At 34.9% G+C, this 16,625-nt stretch overlaps 1 protein-coding gene across 3 annotated transcripts in view; it reads left to right on the top strand.

The window, feature by feature from the left end:
* Positions 1–16,625, top strand: part of LOC108733634 (stress-activated protein kinase JNK) — a 289,264-nt gene that overhangs the window by 108,585 nt on the left and 164,054 nt on the right. The window contains exon 3 of one of the 3 annotated variants that reach the window (XM_018464880.2): positions 6,249–6,292. The gene's annotated coding sequence lies outside the window, so the exon portion shown is untranslated. Of the gene's footprint in view, positions 1–6,248; positions 6,293–12,190; positions 12,237–16,625 lie in introns of those variants that run through there. The other 2 variants (XM_025973444.1, XM_025973445.1) reach the window with 2 other exon arrangements.

The raw sequence follows: 16,625 nt of genomic DNA, 5'->3' as shown, positions 1-16,625 counted from the left end.
TGATTGAGAAACAGCAGAAACGTCAATCAGTAAAACAATAAACTAAATTCTTGACAGTGTTATTACAAGTATTTGAAGACTATACATATGAGTAAAAACTATATTGCTTCCTTAACGTAAGCTGCAATCCTTATTAGCGTCGTCGAGTTCGCTCGTTCGCTGCGCAGTAAAGCAGTGATTTGACGATTGATGTGCAGTTACTCGTCGCGCAGCGGACTTACTCGTTTTCCATCCTTTATTAATGATGATGCTGTTAGATTCATTCGCTTGAGTCAGTCAGTGGTTTCCAGCCTTTTTGTACCTGCGCCGTCCTTTAAAAAAAAAAATTGTTGCGCCTCCTTAATTTTTCTAACAATTACAACATTATAACAATTTAATGCGACGGTTGAGCTTGTTTTTCAGCGCAAATTTCTCAAACCGTGGTATCATTGAAGAAATCGCGGTTCTCAGTTCCTTTTCAATCACTAAGCGAGATCGATACTTTGTTTTTAAGATAGCCACTGTAGAATGTGGATGGATATTTTAGCATTTGTACTAGAAAAATTCGTGGCGAAGATTGTGGATTACACATACCTACCTATTTTGCTGATTCATTTTTTGACACCTATTCGACTTTTTTGGTTTGTATTCGAAAATGATATTTTGGAAACAGCTGCATGCCCTCCTTGCAATAGTCTCGCGCCCCCCTAGGAGGCGCGCCCCACAGGTTGGAAACTACTGGGTTAAGTTCTTTTTCTAGCCTTTCTGCCTCTTTGTATTTTGAAAAGTGGTGCCAGAGCTTTTGTTTTCTTTTAATTTTTATTGAGGTACGCTAGTTCTTCCCCCCTATCACTCACTGTGAGCTCAAAACTGTTAGCACCATTGCTTCGAGTGATCGAAATTTACTTTTGTGTTAAAAATTGTTTGAAAAAATAAATTTAAAGGAATTGTTTGTAAATAGGTATGCAACACATCGTACACTTCAACATAAGAAATTGTCGATACTAACTACGTGTTACTACTTTGCCTTATGCTGACAGCACTCATAATTTCTTCTTATATATAATGTTTAATTTAATTAGTTTAATTGATTCTAATCGTAAAATTAAACCCCGACAGTAAAGTTCATAGATTGTGTCGTAGGTTATTTAAAATTCCGATTATATAATTCATATGTTGAGGTACCTCTTGACAGCTCTAATTCCAGATTATGTCATAAAACTTTTCACTGATATCAGTGCTTATCGTATCGAATGTCATTGTTAGTCACTACTACACTTATCCTTATTTGATGCTCACAAATAGTTTTATAGCATATGTAGTCTATTCTCCATGTAGATAACTTTTGTGCTACAGTAGTACTTGAGCTTCTGAAATGATATTATTGTAATAATCGTGCAGTGACTATGTATCAAATGAAATAATGCATAATAAGCAGTAGTTAGTTTGATCTTTGGGGAAATTTGTTTCAGTTTGTCAGTCAAAATGTTTAATGTGAAGTTTGAAACACGAAGTAGGTGTTAGATATCGATATATTTAGTTATTCACAAGAAATGGACTGCGTGTCTATGATTTGCGACTTGTTGAAAAACGAAAAGAGCAACTTTTGAATAAAAAATAAATGAAATAGCGAACAGGTTAATTCTATGTTTTCAAATACATTGCAGTTATCCACATTAGCTAATGTCAGATTTTTGACTAAAAGTTATAAGCGACATAGATCAGCTATTCATAAAATTTTTCCGAATTTTCGCTAGCATCTTAATAGGGGTGACAGGATTCAGAACGATTTCAATGCTATACTTTGGATGTGGTGAATTTTATTATGATTCTAATCTCCAAAATTCAATTTCAATTCATTCGCGAAGCACATACTGTGCGCAAGCACACTCAGAGCCTACTTTTAATATTGAAGACTCCTAATATTTATATCTTGCTTCGCACAAACGAAGTGGTTAATTACGTAAATGGTTTATTCGTATTGGGGTGCTGATTTTAACCAGACATTTTACTGTATTTCTTAAGAGGATGCATTGATGTTCTTTTTTTGTATTGATAAATTCATTCGACTCCAAACAGCCATGGACTAGACCGACTTTAACGAATAATAATTCCCTTAATACTGCAACGACTTGAGTCATACGGAACGATCAATATACATATAGCGAATTCTAACTGTTTAAATGTCTAGACAAATCGTACTAGACAATAGAAGTCGGTAACTGGGAGATTCTTTTGAACTGCTGCAATTTCACAAAATGTAGAAAAAACAATAAGAGTGTATATCAAATTTGTCGAATGTCACAGTCAGGGAAACTGTTGTTGACAACGGCTGTAGTAGGTAATTGCCTTTCTACTTGGAAACGAAATGTCAGGACATGGATGTGTTTAAAACTGTAGCAGCAATAAATGATTTAATCACATCAAAGTGTCAAAATCGTGGTTGATGTGATCTGCGAAAAGGGACTAAAGCTGTCAGGAGAGTCAAAATGCCTGTCATTGTCATTGTTAAAATAAAGTAGCACAAAAGCCCTTGAAAACAGAGGTCCAGTTTGAAAAAAACATAAGGGCGCTGCGATAATGGTTAATGGCTATTGTCACTGCTTTGAGATGTTGTTTTACGAGATAGGCTAACTAATAAATAATTAGTGTTTATATTATATATGTCGTTCGTTGTCCTTTATTCTAATCTCTATGGTTTTATGTTAGTGGTGATTCAGAATCCCATGGGTCATGGCCTTGGTTTGCGCAGTGGCAAAACTCCATCCGTTTAATGATTTGTACATCTATACCTCTTAAAAGCATCCTCGGTTGTATAGCGAAGCACGTGGTTAACAGTCCAGTCAGAATTTTGGAATTGTGCAATATTAATGGATTTAAAGAAACGTAAATTTTTGGTTGCTTCTGGTTTTGCTTCATTCCCACCAGTTAGTAATGCTGGTGGATGGCCAGTCCCTCCGGACTACGGCCGTTAGGGGCAGAGCGAACGACCCTTTTTAGCCTCGTTTTAGGTCGTCGTGCGAACGGGTGGGTGGTGGTTGGGATGAGGCAGAACAGTCGGACAAAATGAAGATAGAAAAGAGTGGAAGATTATCTGTGATCCAAGGTAACCACAGAAAAACTTGAACCAGGCATTCGAAGCTGGGACCGAACCGGTGCCTTCCAAATGCTGAGTCATGATCTGAACCTCTAGGCTATGTCATAAGGTCCACCTCTCATGCATTTCGTGGCCCATAGGGTTTTGAAATGCCTACCTCTAGTTATCCTACCAGACTATATCAACTAAATTTTGCGGTTTTATTCCAAAACTCATTCCGAATAGAATGGTTTTGTCTTTTTACCTGAAATACATCAACTATTTTCCGTTTAAAGAATGTATGGATCAGGCTTTCAACTTTTGCAATTCCATAATGATTATTAAAACACAAACTGTTTAGTCGCAAATTATAGTCATTGTTAAAACAATAATTATTTCATAGAACACAGTGTCTTCTTCTGATTTAATAAATTATATAGTGAAATAATTATTATGGAAACAATAAATATAATTTCCAAATAATTTTAATTTAAATTTTATTTGTTTAGTTTCGTGTTGTTACATTATTTCTGTCGCTACGTTATTGATGTTCATGATATATTATGTACATGTTTACTAAAAAAGCTTTGTTCTTTCAAACTAAGAATGTACGCTATGATAAACACATTTTAATTTTTGAAATGAGACAGAATGGAACTGTCTGAATTTTTAAAGCGGCTTCTGACACTGCAAAGTGTCACCAGCAACGTTGTGCTTGCATGAATATTAACAATTTCAAGAAGCGAGAAACTTTTGTCATTTTGTGTGCTTAATTTTTAAATTTCTGGTAAGATATTCTCCGAACCACAGGCACTGGCGCTAAATGACACGGAAAATGAGCTGCGGCTCTGTTGTTTCAAATGTGCATATTTTTGCGCTTTTTTGTTGGAAACTGACAGAAGAAGAAGCTTTGCTGTCTGAAGGACGCTTCTAATGCAGTAAATGTTCTCTTGACATTCAGACGACTTTTTTCTGTTCACTAAAGTTGTAAAAATTCCAACCGAAATTAAAGATTTTTTTAAATTAATTCTATTTTATTATTTATTTAGAAAATACAAAAAATTCATAAGAACTTAGTTGTACTTACTTAAAAAATAAAACTAGTGAGCTGTAACGTGTATGGAGACATACCAAAACCAAAACTGACTGGTAACAGACTTGAAAGCACCACAGTTTTGATCACTTTTTTTTTGTTTAATTTATCCTCGAGGAGGGGAAATGTTCAAGAGACAACCCCTGAAGGGGGTAGTGTCGGATTCGCCGAAGCGTCTACCGACTAAAGCCCCTCCTCGAGTAGGGATGTCAACCCGAAAGTTATTACTCCCAAAAGTTTTGATAACAACTCATCCCAACTTATATTACCCCCTTCTTTTGGCTGTCATGGTGGTACCTACTATTAACGAACATTACGATATCTTTTTCTAAGTTTTCAACAGATGGATAATGGTAATATGCCAATTTTATTCGACAAGTTGGCAATGCATAGATAAGAATGAATTTCATTTTCCAAATATAAAAAATTCACATCGTTGTTAGCAACAACCGTTTTATTTTTGAGATAAAAAGACTCTGAAGAAATCGAGCAATTTTTTCCATTAAAGGAAATTAAAATATGTATGTACCTATGCTGTACTTTTAAACAAAATAATAGAATTTTACGAATTCAGTAAGTTTTGATGAGTCCTAATAAGTAGTAGGTGATATAGGGTGTTCTTATTCCCAGCAGTTACTAATGCTGGAGGGCTAAAAGTATCACCGAACTACCACACAGGGTAAGGCGAAGGGCTCTCTTAAGTCTCCTTTTAGGAATTATGAGAATGGATGACTACTGGTTCACGTGAGAAAGATGAAATGAATAGAGAAGAATAGTAAGAGATTATCTGTGGAATGTTATTACTGACCTACCATTTGCCTAAGTAATTCAGGGAAAACTTGAATCACGTCAGATGGATCCAGAATCGAACTGGAATCCTCTCGAATGATAAGCAAGGGTGTAAAGCTTCAGGTCATGTCGCTTGGTTGTCCATCTGAATCAGCGACTCAGTGTACACATGGTGTAACATAAATAAGTAAGGAGCTTCGGAAGGTGCAATAAGGAATCGTCTAGTGAGTTCAACAGCATGCTTACGGGCAAAAGAAAACTGGGATGAACATTCTGCAACTACACCGATGGAGAATGTAAGCAGTGTCGGCTATAGAATATCTAAGATAAGATAAAAATGAATTAAATAAGTCAATTTGTTCATAGTTGACAGCTAGCAGTACTATATAAAAGTAGATTTCGCAGTCATTAAAAGACAAATGAGCACTATCTAGGTAATTCTAATTTTAATAAGGCAAATTTATGTAGGTGGTTTGCCAATAGCCCTATTTTCTCTCTACAAAAAGTTAATTATTTAGTGATTTTTTCTTGTAAGTGAACGCATCGCTTCTTTATCGCGGAGTTATTGGTTCCGGAAATAACAACAACTCATAAGCAAATACAAAAGAAATACAACACTGATGCTGCTATTTACCAGCTGATTGAATGCGGCGCTCTATTGTCGTATTTTTTACCAGGGTCGGAATTAGATTTGCTTGTACTTTTAACTAAATTTTTTTCGAAAACGGCAAATTTTTACTTAATTTTGTTGTTTTATACTTCTCTATCATCTCTCTCAAGCTCCGTACTGATAGATAGGTCATATGTTAACAACCACAGTCACGCTAACCAAATTAGTAAGAACCGTAGCACCAGATTTAGTTTTACTGCTGTAATTGTAACTTATATCAACTTGCGTTTATGGAATTCCGATTTGGTAGGCGATTTATGCAGACCTATGATCGAGGCAGCCTTTGGCGTACACGGAGAGAAAAATCTATTACCATGCTGAGGCAGTAAAAACTCCTATGCTTTCTAGTGAAGTTTATAAGGTTCTCTTACAAAAATTATTGGATTAATACTGAATTTTGTCAATGCATGTTTCATGCACCCACATTATAGTGACGAACATGGTAATTTTCTCTACGTGTACTGAAATTATGTAATAATATCGAAATCGCTGCCACATCTGGTAGGTTCGATAAATTACTGAATACGAACTTATACCGTTTAAATTTTACTTATACTTTTACTTACAAAATTAATTATATTTAGCAATTGTGCGCATTTTTCCTGTTTTATTTAAATTAAATAATATTTTCCTTGTTTCAGGTGGTCCTTCGTTTCACATTCTACGTTTCTCCGAATTAGTAGCTGTAAGTATTTTTATGTTGAATTATAACTTTTTTGCATAGAACAAATATCCACATCCTTATCCATATCTCATCCGGATCTCCACATTGTGATGAGGATATTTGGTGAATGTTTGTTGTGCTGCAATGCTACCACGTTAAACACCATATGTAGGAAAACGGTTGAGGTGAAATCATGCCGCTAGTATACGTATAACAATTACTATTATATAAATAAACAAAATCATGTCTCAAGTATTTGAAAATGAACTGAGTTCTCGAAATGTATAAAAATTAAAGGATTAAGTAGTACTAACAATTCTGCTAATGTCAAGTATTTTCGAAGAAAAACTACATATTCATATCTTCATCTTCACCCGCTTCCTCAAATCTAGAATTTCAATAATCTGAGCCTTCATCCGCAACCGCAAGCTTAACCTCACTAAAGTTTACGTCTTATCTAAAGCGCATTCGTTACAACCCTAATAGACACTAAGTTGTAGTTGTCGTCCTTGATAAGGTCTGTGTTAATCAAAACTGTAAAAAATAACTATTGACGGTTTATGAAGCTTAAGAAGCATGGGAAAGCGTGCTCGTGTTTTAGATAAAAAAGCTCAATTTATTTCTGCTAACCTATGTTATAATATTTAGATAATATAAACACCTTAGAAAAGCCAACAGTCGTATTTGTTTTAAACCCTAAAATCTCAAGGCCACTGTTTAAACTCTTGAATAAATATTTTTATTGGCTACGTTACAGTCTTGCAGAAGCGGAAAGATGAGGTAAAGAAAGAGGGAAAGGGACAGGTATTGTTCGCATGGTCTTTTTCTCTCTTTCTAGAGAATGGTCACTTTCATGAGGGTTTTGCTTCAGTTCATTCTCTATGTCAATGGTTCCATTGCATATTTTGGTATTGACCACTGTCGTAAGCTACTTTCAATTTTTATTAAATGTCAAATTTTAAAAGGATTCTCATCTCACAATCCCTCACTTGTAAACTAAATGACAGGACAGGCACACAGAGCATTATTTATTATTTCATTTAAAACCAGGCTTTTCCCCACTTTTTAAATAGATTTTAATAAACTCCGTTTTCAAAAAAATTATATGTTCATATATTTTTTATAATACCATGCGGCATATGTCAAATTATTGTAAATTTGACATCCTCATTCATAACGCGAGGTAGGTGTGGGACACTCACATTTTATGAGAGTGAAAGAGGCGGGTCTGCCCTTTTACAACACTAGAAGAGTGTCTTTTGGTGGTGGCGGCAAATGATGGCGCGTGGAGTAGAGGTGAAAAAACTTAACCAAACCGCGGCCTAACATAACCTAATTTAGCATAATAAAAACGTTCTTTGAAGTTTTTTCGGGTCACTGATGACATTGTTTTGTAATGGAATCATAATCCCATTTAGAAACACTATGGTGTCCAATGGTAGGTGCCACGGGGCAAATTTTAGTGCCATAATTGCAGTAATTATACAATATGGCTATCTAAAGTAATAAAATGCGGCTTTAAACGCTGGCAGGTTGCGTACGTATCAGAAGATGAAGGTGAATGAAGGGCTGGGAAGCAGTGACGTTCTAAACTCAGATGATGCTCACTCCGCGTTATCGGAAAACTGTCCTTATATTTATAAAAGCGCTTAACTGCAAAGACCCTCCAGGTCTCACTTTACCGTTCAATTACTATTAAATGGCCAGGNGCGTTGATAATGCCCACGTATGAAGTGGGCGAAACACGTGTCCGCTCAAATAAAATTATTTGTGGTAATTAGGGGTGAGTATTCCTTTTAATTTTTAATTAATATTTACCACAGTCTCCTCTTTCTAATTTAAAACGTAAAGTTCGTTATTTTTCAATAGGTTCTAATGAATACAACTTTCTTATAATTCGACGAATGCTCGGTCGGTTGGTCAATGCATTGGGTTTGACATTTTATAGTAGCTCATGTTTAGCCGTACTGTACAAGAGGAATATAATTGAATAAAAATTTTTACCAAACAAGCGATGTCCGTTTCAACCATACTAGAAGGGATAAAATCCGTTTAAGAGGAATCTTGTACGTGGAAAACAATCGCGAAGTCTCTTTACACAAAGCAAGGACTCGAAGACGACCTACGGCCAAGACAACCAATCGGCGTGACCTAACCTATGTTATAATATTTAGATAATATAAACACCTTAGAAAAGCCAACAGTCGTATTTGTTTTAAACCCTAAAATCTCAAGGCCACTGTTTAAACTCTTGAATAAATATTTTTATTGGCTACGTTACAGTCTTGCAGAAGCGGAAAGATGAGGTAAAGAAAGAGGGAAAGGGACAGGTATTGTTCGCATGGTCTTTTTCTCTCTTTCTAGAGAATGGTCACTTTCATGAGGNAAAAATTAAAGGATTAAGTAGTACTAACAATTCTGCTAATGTCAAGTATTTTCGAAGAAAAACTACATATTCATATCTTCATCTTCACCCGCTTCCTCAAATCTAGAATTTCAATAATCTGAGCCTTCATATATTAATGGATTTAAAGAAACGTAAAATTTTGGTTGCTTCTGGTTTTGCTTCATTCCCACCAGTTAGTAATGCTGGTGGATGGCCAGTCCCTCCGGACTACGGCCGTTAGGGGCAGAGCGAACGACCCTTTTTAGCCTCGTTTTAGGTCGTCGTGCGAACGGGTGGGTGGTGGTTGGGATGAGGCAGAACAGTCGGACAAAATGAAGATAGAAAAGAGTGGAAGATTATCTGTGATCCAAGGTAACCACAGAAAAACTTGAACCAGGCATTCGAAGCTGGGACCGAACCGGTGCCTTCCAAATGCTGAGTCATGATCTGAACCTCTAGGCTATGTCATAAGGTCCACCTCTCATGCATTTCGTGGCCCATAGGGTTTTGAAATGCCTACCTCTAGTTATCCTACCAGACTATATCAACTAAATTTTGCGGTTTTATTCCAAAACTCATTCCGAATAGAATGGTTTTGTCTTTTTACCTGAAATACATCAACTATTTTCCGTTTAAAGAATGTATGGATCAGGCTTTCAACTTTTGCAATTCCATAATGATTATTAAAACACAAACTGTTTAGTCGCAAATTATAGTCATTGTTAAAATAATAATTATTTCATAGAACACAGTGTCTTCTTCTGATTTAATAAATTATACTCTGAAATAATTATTATGGAAACAATAAATATAATTTCCAAATAATTTTAATTTAAATTTTATTTGTTTAGTTTCGTGCTGTTACATTATTTCTGTCGGTACGTTATTGATGTTCATGATATATTATGTACATGTTTACTAAAAAAGCTTTGTTCTTTCAAACTAAGAATATACGCCATGATAAACACATTTTAATTTTTGAAATGAGACAGAATGGAACTGTCTGAATTTTTAAAGCGGCTTCTGACACTGCAAAGTGTCACCAGCAACGTTGTGCTTGCATGAATATTAACAATTTCAAGAAGCGAGAAACTTTTGTCATTTTGTGTGCTTAATTTTTAAATTTCTGGTAAGATATTCTCCGAACCACAGGCACTGGCGCTAAATGACACGGAAAATGAGCTGCGGCTCTGTTGTTTCAAATGTGCATATTTTTGCGCTTTTTTGTTGGAAACTGACAGAAGAAGAAGCTTTGCTGTCTGAAGGACGCTTCTAATGCAGTAAATGTTCTCTTGACATTCAGACGACTTTTTTCTGTTCACTAAAGTTGTAAAAATTCCAACCGAAATTAAAGATTTTTTTAAATTAATTCTATTTTATTATTTATTTAGAAAATACAAAAAATTCATAAGAACTTAGTTGTACTTACTTAAAAAATAAAACTAGTGAGCTGTAACGTGTATGGAGACATACCAAAACCAAAACTGACTGGTAACAGACTTGAAAGCACCACAGTTTTGATCACTTTTTTTTTGTTTAATTTATCCTCGAGGAGGGGAAATGTTCAAGAGACAACCCCTGAAGGGGGTAGTGTCGGATTCGCCGAAGCGTCTACCGACTAAAGCCCCTCCTCGAGTAGGGATGTCAACCCGAAAGTTATTACTCCCAAAAGTTTTGATAACAACTCATCCCAACTTATATTACCCCCTTCTTTTGGCTGTCATGGTGGTACCTACTATTAACGAACATTACGATATCTTTTTCTAAGTTTTCAACAGATGGATAATGGTAATATGCCAATTTTATTCGACAAGTTGGCAATGCATAGATAAGAATGAATTTCATTTTCCAAATATAAAAAATTCACATCGTTGTTAGCAACAACCGTTTTATTTTTGAGATAAAAAGACTCTGAAGAAATCGAGCAATTTTTTCCATTAAAGGAAATTAAAATATGTATGTACCTATGCTGTACTTTTAAACAAAATAATAGAATTTTACGAATTCAGTAAGTTTTGATGAGTCCTAATAAGTAGTAGGTGATATAGGGTGTTCTTATTCCCAGCAGTTACTAATGCTGGAGGGCTAAAAGTATCACCGAACTACCACACAGGGTAAGGCGAAGGGCTCTCTTAAGTCTCCTTTTAGGAATTATGAGAATGGATGACTACTGGTTCACGTGAGAAAGATGAAACGAATAGAGAAGAATAGTAAGAGATTATCTGTGGAATGTTATTACTGACCTACCATTTGCCTAAGTAATTCAGGGAAAACTTGAATCACGTCAGATGGATCCAGAATCGAACTGGAATCCTCTCGAATGATAAGCAAGGGTGTAAAGCTTCAGGTCATGTCGCTTGGTTGTCCATCTGAATCAGCGACTCAGTGTACACATGGTGTAACATAAATAAGTAAGGAGCTTCGGAAGGTGCAATAAGGAATCGTCTAGTGAGTTCAACAGCATGCTTACGGGCAAAAGAAAACTGGGATGAACATTCTGCAACTACACCGATGGAGAATGTAAGCAGTGTCGGCTATAGAATATCTAAGATAAGATAAAAATGAATTAAATAAGTCAATTTGTTCATAGTTGACAGCTAGCAGTACTATATAAAAGTAGATTTCGCAGTCATTAAAAGACAAATGAGCACTATCTAGGTAATTCTAATTTTAATAAGGCAAATTTATGTAGGTGGTTTGCCAATAGCCCTATTTTCTCTCTACAAAAAGTTAATTATTTAGTGATTTTTTCTTGTAAGTGAACGCATCGCTTCTTTATCGCGGAGTTATTGGTTCCGGAAATAACAACAACTCATAAGCAAATACAAAAGAAATACAACACTGATGCTGCTATTTACCAGCTGATTGAATGCGGCGCTCTATTGTCGTATTTTTTACCAGGGTCGGAATTAGATTTGCTTGTACTTTTAACTAAATTTTTTTCGAAAACGGCAAATTTTTACTTAATTTTGTTGTTTTATACTTCTCTATCATCTCTCTCAAACTCCGTACTGATAGATAGGTCATATGTTAACAACCACAGTCACGCTAACCAAATTAGTAAGAACCGTAGCACCAGATTTAGTTTTACTGCTGTAATTGTAACTTATATCAACTTGCGTTTATGGAATTCCGATTTGGTCGGCGATTTATGCAGACCTATGATCGAGGCAGCCGTTGGCGTACACGGAGAGAAAAATATATTACCATGCAGACGCAGTAAAAACTCCTATGCTTTCTAGTGAAGTTTATAAGGTTCTCTTACAAAAATTATTGGATTAATACTGAATTTTGTCAATGCATGTTTCATGCACCCACATTATAGTGACGAACATGGTAATTTTCTCTACGTGTACTGAAATTATGTAATAATATCGAAATCGCTGCCACATCTGGTAGGTTCGATAAATTACTGAATACGAACTTATACCGTTTAAATTTTACTTATACTTTTACTTACAAAATTAATTATATTTAGCAATTGTGCGCATTTTTCCTGTTTTATTTAAATTAAATAATATTTTCCTTGTTTCAGGTGGTCCTTCGTTTCACATTCTACGTTTCTCCGAATTAGTAGCTGTAAGTATTTTTATGTTGAATTATAACTTTTTTGCATAGAACAAATATCCACATCCTTATCCATATCTCATCCGGATCTCCACATTGTGATGAGGATATTTGGTGAATGTTTGTTGTGCTGCAATGCTACCACGTTAAACACCATATGTAGGAAAACGGTTGAGGTGAAATCATGCCGCTAGTATACGTATAACAATTACTATTATATAAATAAACAAAATCATGTCTCAAGTATTTGAAAATGAACTGAGTTCTCGAAATGTATAAAAATTAAAGGATTAAGTAGTACTAACAATTCTGCTAATGTCAAGTATTTTCGAAGAAAAACTACATATTCATATCTTCATCTTCACCCGCTTCCTCAAATCTAGAATTTCAATAATCTGAGCCTTCATCCGCAACCGCAAGCTTAACCTCACTAAAGTTTACGTCTTATCTAAAGCGCATTCGTTACAACCCTAATAGACACTAAGTTGTAGTTGTCGTCCTTGATAAGGTCTGTGTTAATCAAAACTGTAAAAAATAACTATTGACGGTTTATGAAGCTTAAGAAGCATGGGAAAGCGTGCTCGTGTTTTAGATAAAAAAGCTCAATTTATTTCTGCTAACCTATGTTATAATATTTAGATAATATAAACACCTTAGAAAAGCCAACAGTCGTATTTGTTTTAAACCCTAAAATCTCAAGGCCACTGTTTAAACTCTTGAATAAATATTTTTATTGGCTACGTTACAGTCTTGCAGAAGCGGAAAGATGAGGTAAAGAAAGAGGGAAAGGGACAGGTATTGTTCGCATGGTCTTTTTCTCTCTTTCTAGAGAATGGTCACTTTCATGAGGGTTTTGCTTCAGTTCATTCTCTATGTCAATGGTTCCATTGCATATTTTGGTATTGACCACTGTCGTAAGCTACTTTCAATTTTTATTAAATGTCAAATTTTAAAAGGATTCTCATCTCACAATCCCTCACTTGTAAACTAAATGACAGGACAGGCACACAGAGCATTATTTATTATTTCATTTAAAACCAGGCTTTTCCCCACTTTTTAAATAGATTTTAATAAACTCCGTTTTCAAAAAAATTATATGTTCATATATTTTTTATAATACCATGCGGCATATGTCAAATTATTGTAAATTTGACATCCTCATTCATAACGCGAGGTAGGTGTGGGACACTCACATTTTATGAGAGTGAAAGAGGCGGGTCTGCCCTTTTACAACACTAGAAGAGTGTCTTTTGGTGGTGGCGGCAAATGATGGCGCGTGGAGTAGAGGTGAAAAAACTTAACCAAACCGCGGCCTAACATAACCTAATTTAGCATAATAAAAACGTTCTTTGAAGTTTTTTCGGGTCACTGATGACATTGTTTTGTAATGGAATCATAATCCCATTTAGAAACACTATGGTGTCCAATGGTAGGTGCCACGGGGCAAATTTTAGTGCCATAATTGCAGTAATTATACAATATGGCTATCTAAAGTAATAAAATGCGGCTTTAAACGCTGGCAGGTTGCGTACGTATCAGAAGATGAAGGTGAATGAAGGGCTGGGAAGCAGTGACGTTCTAAACTCAGATGATGCTCACTCCGCGTTATCGGAAAACTGTCCTTATATTTATAAAAGCGCTTAACTGCAAAGACCCTCCAGGTCTCACTTTACCGTTCAATTACTATTAAATGGCCAGGTCACATCATCGTGCACGACATGAACTTCCATTTAATTCGTTTATTTATAAGCGTTTTTATTGATCCTTTCTTACTTGAAATGGTCGTACGCGAAATTTGTATAAGAAGGCAGGCACTTTATTGAAGATCTGTGGAAGTCACGACGAAATCAAGGAAATATCTACCCCGTTCTCTCCTATAGTTATGCATAATTGAAAGACGTAATAGGCCAATCAGTTGGTATATACGTTAACTTCTTCATTTTGAACAAGTCTATTTCTTGAAATGCAATTTTCGATAACTTTAATTTTTGAGGTAGTAAATTTTATCAGCTTCTAAAAAAGACTATCTATCTATATTTACTGTTATTATTTGCAGTTACGCTAAACTGAAGAGGATTAACCCCTATTTATAGTGTAGGAGAATGCGGTTTTACTCTCAAACGGGATGTAATCTAAACAAGAAAAATATTCACATAGTGGTTTAATGATGAATGCTTGGTGGGTTAAAAAAAAAAAAAATGGGTCAGTTTTTCGCATTTTGAAAGAAAAGCTGAATTCGTGTACAAAAATTTAACATTCCGATTGAAATAAAAATTAAGGGCTGAAATTGTAGGGTAAGCAGTTCTTTACGTACTCCTTTAATAATTACAATTGCAAATACCCCGTATATGTTTTACAAACGGGTGCTTTTTACAAAAAGGTACACTTTCTTGTTGTATTGCGTCCTGTAAGTCTTGTAACGGATTGTTTAACAAACAGGGTTGAATTCTTCAAAAATTACATTACAAATTATCTCACGGTATACCTATTGTACACCTGCTATTACATAGGTATTAGGTACATGCATCATCAAATCATCGCCGTGTTGCATTTTGCTGTGCAAGTAACTAAGAAATAAAAAAACATTTTTTCACACAGTTTAATATTAATCATATTTGTAACTTCTTGTAGTGTAGATAAGTTTTTTTTTGTAATTAATAAATTTTTTAAAAGTCGATTTTGTCCGTCGAAAAGTTACTTTACGACATTATTTTTTGTTTTGCCAAAAGTTTATTCGAAACATGTGCTATCGAAAACTGTTAATTTGAACTTTGAGTTGGGTAACGGCGAAGTTACCGACTTCCCCTTCACTCTCGCTCGAAGTTATTTCTCAGTAGGTATCCTTATGGACGATACCCTGGCTATGAAAACAAACAAATTAGCTTGTTATTTTCATTTTGTTCATGCCGTGTTTTTTTTTTGTACTCCAATCTTCAAGTCTCGTTAGCAGTAATGGCACGTTCACGAAAATAGGGATAATTTCCAATTTGCTCCAAAATATTAAGATGTTTACCTTCTGTTGCCTGTTCTGACGATGATGATGATGATGATGGAAATTGCCACATCTATCACTATGCTAATTTCAAGATTTATTAAATTACATACTTCGTATATTGTAATCAAAATGTAAAGTCTCGCGTTGATAATGCCCACGTATGAAGTGGGCGAAACACGTGTCCGCTCAAATAAAATTATTTGTGGTAATTAGGGGTGAGTATTCCTTTTAATTTTTAACTTAAGGCAATCCTTATATAGGCATGCCCCTCATTAGCCTCATGAGGCCCGCACGCTACATGTGACATTCCCTTTATAAATTCTAGTCGGGAAGTATTACACCTATTTAAGTTGTTCGTTGCTCTACTAAACAATCGAAGAATTTTTCGACACAACATGGGATTTTTCCATCAAAAAAAAAAAACAAATTAAAATATAAAATTATTTTTAGACATCCGAAAATCTCATAAACTGAGAAATTATAATTTACAATTAGAAAGGCTACCCACCGGCAATTACACAAGTTTCAGCAGTTAAGGCGGTGCTTGTTTTTGCTTTTCGGTCTTCTTATATAGAATCGAATTTTATTTAAAATGTTACTCCTATTTCTCGTAAGTATTCGATGAATAGACTCATCCTGAATGAGGTAGGTATGTACTTTTTTGTCATGTTTACCTGAAGTGTGAAAATTACAAATGCAGAACTAGTTGAAATTCAATTCCTTTAAGAATTTAGACGTTACCCACCAAAATAATTGAAATGTCTCTTGTTACAAGCTGAAATGGAAAAAGAAATACGATAGCGATTTAACTCGATGTCTCAATAAGAGCTCACTTTTTTTTTATTTGCTGCCGCCACTCAACTATGAACCAAATTACCTACCTATATACGTGCCTATGTACGTTCGATGACATCGAAACCTGGTCCAAAACACTTACTGACATTAATACCTTGCTCGATTCATCTGTACATGACCGCAGTGTCAAAAAAGTTGTCAACATTTGGAGGAATAAGATAAAAACAAACGACAACGAATAAATTTTTATATACCTTGAATTGCCAATTACTTTTTTATCTAACAATAAGCGTATAAAGCTGAATACACTTACTGGGAGGCATGTTAAAGGCAGAATGAAAAATTATTTTCTACTTTCGATTACTTATAAGATATAATGGATATAATAAAAAGTCTATTAACATTGGAAGCTTTTTACACAATATCTTGCAATAACGTTTTAAATAGATTTACAACGAATAGAATAAATTGATAAATAAAATACTAACGGAACTAGTACCGATAAATAACTACCTCATAAAATGCCGCATTTAATTTGTAACTTGCAAGAATCATTTAAAGGAATAATCGTTTTTCTAAAATTAAGTTTTTCAATTGAATTCACTGTATTT

The sequence above is a fragment of the Agrilus planipennis genome, unplaced genomic scaffold, assembly GCF_000699045.2.
Source record: "Agrilus planipennis isolate EAB-ADULT unplaced genomic scaffold, Apla_2.0 scaffold67, whole genome shotgun sequence".
Lineage (NCBI taxonomy): Eukaryota > Metazoa > Arthropoda > Insecta > Coleoptera > Buprestidae > Agrilus > Agrilus planipennis.
Note: the sequence above shows the minus strand (reverse complement) of the source record. Positions and strands in the feature narration are given on the sequence as shown.